Source organism: Athene cunicularia (assembly GCF_003259725.1).
Source record: "Athene cunicularia isolate RWA chromosome 26 unlocalized genomic scaffold, athCun1 chr26_part1, whole genome shotgun sequence".
In the NCBI taxonomy this organism is placed as follows: Eukaryota; Metazoa; Chordata; class Aves; order Strigiformes; family Strigidae; genus Athene; species Athene cunicularia.
The window spans coordinates 2,829,791-2,836,062 of record NW_020799136.1 but is presented as its reverse complement, the minus strand read 5'-3'; positions in this window follow the sequence as shown (position 1 = coordinate 2,836,062).

Genomic DNA, 6,272 nt, shown 5'->3' with positions numbered 1-6,272 from the left:
CTCCGGCGTGGAGGTGACCCTCACCAGGTCCCTGCAGGTCCCCGCACAGCTCCGGGTGGGACACGGGGCTCCCCGGGGCTGGGGAGCTGCCTCCGGCGAGGACCTGCGGGCGATGCCCGTTTATGCCCAAACTATTGGCCCAGCCCCTTCCACTGCCCCGAGCGCGGCCACCAGTGCGAGACCCTGTGGTCCCGGCTGCGGGCCGTGCTCCGCCGTGCTCCGCCGTGCTCCCTGCGCTGCTGCTGCCCGCTGCTGCTGCCCACAGCGGGGAGGTTTGCCTTGGCTGGAGCAGCGCTGCCGCGGGAGTTTTACCTTTGATTTAAACAGGTTTTCCCTGGCTTTGAAGAGGCCGGTTAGAGCGGTGATGACCAGCGGACAGCGGGGAGGTGGCAAGAACCTGCCTCCTTCAGTGCATTTCTTGAGAGCTGTTTCCCCTCTGATCTCTCTCTGTTCTCCTTCCCCGGGCCCGCTGGGTCACTCAGCAAAGTGAACTTCCAGAAAACCACTTGGGGACAGGCCTGGGGACGGTGTGTGTGTGTGTGTCCCCAGTGCCTCAGGGATGCTGGGGATGCTTCTCCCCCGTGGGGCCACCCCCCACCCTCGGGGTGTTGTCTCCACGGCCATCGGTCAGTTGGAAAACCAACCCGCGGATGCACTGGTGGTTTATTTTATAATGCTCAAAGCCTGATCTTGTTTAAAGCCCCTTCCCAGCGTTGCTGGTACCCGTAACCCAGGCCCGTCCCCGCCGGCGAGTTACGCCGCTACGGCGCGTAGTTCCGAGCTCTCCCCACATCCTCACCCCCCCAGAGCACAGCAGCACTCTCCTGTGGCTGACACTGCCAGGATAACCCGCGCGTTTGTCGTGGCCCGCGCGGAGATGATAAATGTGACGTGAGCTGGGGGGAACTGCTGCCGGGGCTCCTCGCAGCCCGGCCCTGCAGCCTGCGCCGTCCTGCCCCACCGCAACTTTTATCCCTTCACCTTTTTTTCCGACTCACTGAGCAACAACTGTCATGTTTATACTCTCCCCCCAAAGTCCTGCTCTACCTCAAGGATTAAGCTTTCATCCTTCATTATGAGCTTCTCCCCCAGGCAACATTTTCCACGAAGAAAAAGGAATTTCTGGGGTTTTGCTTTTAAGAGATTATGTTACTAAGCATGTGTGTGTTTGTGCTGTGGCGAGGAGCTTTCCCACACACACGGGCGATTTGTCACATCCTGAGGCAAGGCAGCAAGTGGGGGGCTCTGGCAGAGGGGTGTTTTTGGGAGACAGGTCCTCGGGTGCTGCCCGGCCCTGGCGGCTCCCGGCCCTTCCTCCCCTCGCATCCCCGCATCCTCCTCCCCCGGCTGGCACAGGGCGACCACAGCCCCGCGCTGCCGGGAGGCTCTGGGGACCGAGGGGGTCCTGCTGCCACGCTGGTGCGGGGTCACCCTCTGGGATGGGGGCACAGGGTGGGCACCGCTGGGGACGTGGGACAGGAGGGGGCTCAGCCTTGCTCACTTTTCTGGGAGTCGCTGCTGTGGCCCAGCCATTTGCGCCAGAATCACCAAATCTCGTTGCTCTCCACCTGAGGCCGAGCTGCTGCGGCTTCGTGGCCTTCCCTGTCCCCAGCGCTGTCACGATGCTCCCGGGGGAGCTGGGAGCCACCTCCTGCTCCTGCGCGGCAAGCGCTGACCTCGCCGCGCTCTCGCCTGTACTTACACAAAACCTCAGCTACTTACAAGGAGCTTATACCACGCCTGGAGGCTTGGCGTTAAAAATATTTGGCTGTACAGTAACTGTTGAACAAGGTTGTGCTTTCATTGGCAACGGCTCTTGTTATTAAATCCTTTTCGGGAGCTCATCTAAGCCCAACAAATTAACATAAGGGAAACACGATAGCTCATGTCAACCTACCAAAATAATCCAAATCTGTAGTTACAACAGGGAAGACATAAACATGGCCTAGGAAGAATAACTGCTGCGTGTTTTGCTTCAGCATCTGGGCTGCTGCTGCTCAGAAAAGCGCCCGGTTTTGCTGGGAAATAACCAGGGGAAGGTCAGGTGCAGCCTGTGAAAACTGCCGGCCCCTGCCGAAACCTGGGGCACCCAGGGATGCCGGCGCGGGGCGGCTCTGGGGACCCCCCCCGGTCTCGGCCCTGCCACGGCCATAGGGGGAGGAGAGGCAGAGCCCCCCGAGCCGCAGCGTCCCCACCCCGTCCTCATCCCCGGGGCGCGGGCTGGGAACCCCACGCCGGCCGCCGACGCTCCCCGCCCAGCGCTGCCGCGATGAGCAACGGTGAGTCACAGCCCTGACTCAGACCCTGCTCGTCCTCCGTGTGTTAAATACCACTTATTCTACGTGTTCTGGGGGACAGCACGGAGATACGCTCCTAGAGAGATAAGAGGCTTTTCCGTTGCCTCGGCTGTAGCCGCTACATGCAATAATTAAGCTGCGGGAACTGGCGATTGCTTACTCCGGGTGCCCGAGCGTGGCCAGCGCCCTGCCCTGCTGCCATGACCCCGCTGTTTGAAATTAAACAATTACCAGCTTTCCGCCGCGTTGTGACAAGTTGTTTTCAGCTTCCCTTTAGGAGTCAAGAAACAGTGACAGTAGACTCCGCAGAGCTCAAACGCGAAGGGGAAAGCGCGTTGAAGAAAAGGCTCCTGAAGGCAGAGGCAGCCCAAGCACACGCAGCCTGCGGATGCCCCGGCCCAGGCGCAGCGGCAGGGCTGTATCACACATGCAGACACACACTACTGTGGGTATTAAAGAGCCTAAATCTGATTAAAGCCTTTCTATCCCCACCAGTGGTCAATTCCAGAAACCAGCTCACCCAGGAGGCCGAATTCATTTCATCCCCGAAGTCTAATTAAAGCCATTAGTGTATTCCTTGTCTTTCTGATAAGATCAAAGCATTCCAAGAGCCAGTCATTACCTTATTTTCAAGACAATTATACAACGTATAGCATCGATTTATTCTGCCTCCAGCTGTATGCATTTATCTCTGTCTATCATCGGGTAATCAGTACCATCAGACACAGCCCGGCCCGGGCTCTCAGCTGACAAGGGCCCGCGCTCCCCGGCCTCGGTGTCTTTTCCACCTTCAGCTGCAAATTAACACCTGAGGCAGCGCCGGGTGTCCAGACCCCAACGCTCATGGCCACAGTGGGACACGGGGCACGTCCAGGCCACCAGCCAGCCACGACCTGCTCTGCGGCTGCGGAGACGCTGGGATGCCCGAACCCCCCGAGCGCTGCCCCTGGGTCCCCTCGTCCCCGCTGCCCCCCGCGTGCCCCCGCACGGCTCCGGCCGGGGGACGAGGCTCTGCAGAGCCGGGCAGGCTGTCCCTGCAGCGGGGCCGGGGCAGCGTGCACGGGGGCGCTTCCCCCTCGCATAAACACGTCTCCGGCATCTCACGGCCCCTGCAAGGGCAGAGCTGTGAATTTTCAGCTCTCAGCTAATCAACTCGCCTGCTAGTCCAAACTTGTCAGGAGCTTTATCCCGGCCCTGCCGGCCTCCTCCCGGCCCACGAGTGACAGAAGACGTTCCCATCCCTCCCCGAGACACATCCAGCTGCTACAAAAACAAACATCCTCCCGCTGGCGATTCCTCCTCTCAGACAGCCCTGACCCCGCTCCCCGCGGGCAGCCCCTACAACAACATCTGCGCTGCGCCCGTGCCCGGCCGCCGGCACGTCCCCAGTCACCACCAGTAAAAGGGTGATGTTTATGGCGGGGATGGCAGAGCTGTGTTACTGCTTAAGCCGGGGCTTTATTAATCGCTGCTTCTCCCTATTCCTCCGTGACAAAAGATTGATGACCCGGCCGAGGCCGAGCTGCCCGTGAGGCTCCCGCAGACGAGAGGCAGCTGTGGCAGAGCTGGGCTCCTGTCCCGGCCAGGCCGCCGGCCCCTCGCTGTGCCCGGGCAGGACGAGCTGCCCCCAGGACGCGGTTTCAGGAGCTTCTGGGCAGGGTCTGGTCAGGTTGAACACGAAGGGGCTCGCAGAAACCCCTCTGGAAGCTGCTGTGGGCTGTAGGGTCCTGCCCCTCACCCGCTCCTGGCCAGGCCACGGGTCTGTCTCTGTCCATTTTGTCACCTCACCACATTGGACTAAACACCCTCGCTGCGCTCCTGCTTGGCCCAAAACGTGGCCGTCGGCAGCTGTGGCTCCAGGACACCCTGGAGACCCCCCTGTCCATCCTCCAAGTGACCAGGATTTACGGGGGTTTGCAGCACTGCCGGCCCCCGTGCCTTGGATAACGTTCCACCTTTGCTGGCACCCACCTGTAGGTGCTGGCAGCAGCAAATCCATCCCTGGGCCGGGCTGGGGGGGGCACTGGGCAGCACGGGGGCTCTGCCCGTGACGTGGGAGCTCAGGGCGAGCTTGTGCCCAGACCCAGTGTACGTGCTGCTCCTCCAGCCCTTTGCGAGCAGCGCACAGAGCTGCACGAACATGTCAACAGCTCTTGGACTCCGCATGGAACAAATTCCCCTCTTGCTTTCAGAGCGGGATGAAACCCGTCACAGCCAGCTCTTCAGCTGGATTCCCTCTTCCGCGCGTCGCCCCAGAGCTGTTCAGCCCGTGGGAGCGGCGCAGGGGGCTCCACAGCCCCTGCCCGGGGACGAGCCCTGCCTGGCCAGAGCGGGGCCAGAGAGGCCAGCCCGGACCCAGCACCAGCTTCAGCTTCCCAGCATCGCCCAGTGTCTCCGCCGCTGCTCCCCACGGGGCTCAGCAACACGCCGGCTCCACCAGAGCTGGCCCCTCGCCGCCCCTCGCAGCCACGGGTCCTTCAGCCAGAGCCAAGAGCGGGCTTGAGGCACACGGGCCGTGGGAACAGTGGCCCCCTGGACCCAAAGTCGTGCAGCCACGGGGGGACCTGTTTTCCGCTTGGACATCCACCGATTCCTGATCAGCTGGACCGAGTTTGGTTTGTATTGCAATTACGTCCCCACGAACTCCGCAGCAGCCACACACGCGGATTTACCGACGTGGTTTGCAACCGTGGGGCGACAGGGCAGGAGCGGCCTGTGACCCCCCCAGGGCCCAGCCCCGGGAAACGCACACCAGCAGGAGGCACGAACTGGCCGCAGAGGACTGGAGCCCAGGCACGGGGCATTTCACCCTCCTGATCTAGCCGCGTGTTTGCCAGTTCCTCTGTCCCTGTCCCCAAAGCGATGGTTGCCCCCAAGCCGATCTTCCCGGCCCCTTTAACGTGCTGCCGGTGGCGGTGGCTGCGGCGCCTGGACGGCGCCCAGGGGTTATCAGCAGCGGTGGCCGAGGCTGAAATAGCAGGGCAGGCAAGCGGGGTGAGCAGACCTCAGCCTCTTGGCATGTTTGCTTGTGCTAAACCTGTAGCATGAAAACTTTTCACAACAACACTCAGCGCTTGAAGCCTTCCTTGGCCTCGTGCGCCCCGGCGGAGGGCGAGAGCCAGGTCTGGCTTTGCGGGCTGGGTTGCGCAAACAAACCACGGCCGCAGGCACTGCGGCGGGGACAGCCTGAAGCTGATGCTACAAGGTGAGCGCACACCAGAGCAAAAGCTCTTTCTCCTGGCAGAACCGCAGGTTACAGCATCGGGGGGGACAGCCACACTCCCCAGGGGCGCTCCCTGTTCCATGATGTGCCGCCACGGCCCGACAGACCCTCACCAGCACCCGGTATCCCCCAACACCTCCCCGCGGCCCCCCCGGGTTTATCCCCCCGGCAGCACGGATCCTTGCCCCGCTGTGGCTCCAGAGTTTGCCTCAGCCCTGGGCATTGCCCAGCCGTGAGATGCTCTGGGGCGCCACGCTCACCCCTGCACCCCGGCTGCGGTGCGGGAGCCAGCGACACCCCGCTGGGAGCTGGGCCCAGCCCAGCCCATCCCTGCTTTGCTGCTCAGTTTAGCAAACCTGGCGCCTGGTGGCAGGGCTGGACTGGTTGTGCTGGGCCAAGTTAGGGTTTCTCTTGGCACCTCTGCGGGGATGCTGGTAAAGCCGTGCTGGGGGATCAGCTGCTCAGCGATCTCCCCTTTTCCTCGGAGGAGAACCGCCAAGCGCGGGGCCGGTAGCACCTCACAGCGGCTCTGCGGCCCTGCCAGCGCTCAGCACCGCCACGGGCCGGCAGCCCCTGTCCCAGCAGCACAGGCACTGTCCCAGCTCCGTCCCCCTGTCCCGGCTCCATCCCCCTGTCCTGGCTCCATCCCAGTGTCCCAGTTCCATCCCCCTGTCCCAGCTCCGTCCCCCTGTCCCAGTTCCATCCCCCTGTCCCAGTTCCATCCCCCTGTCCCAGTTCCATCCCCCTGTCCC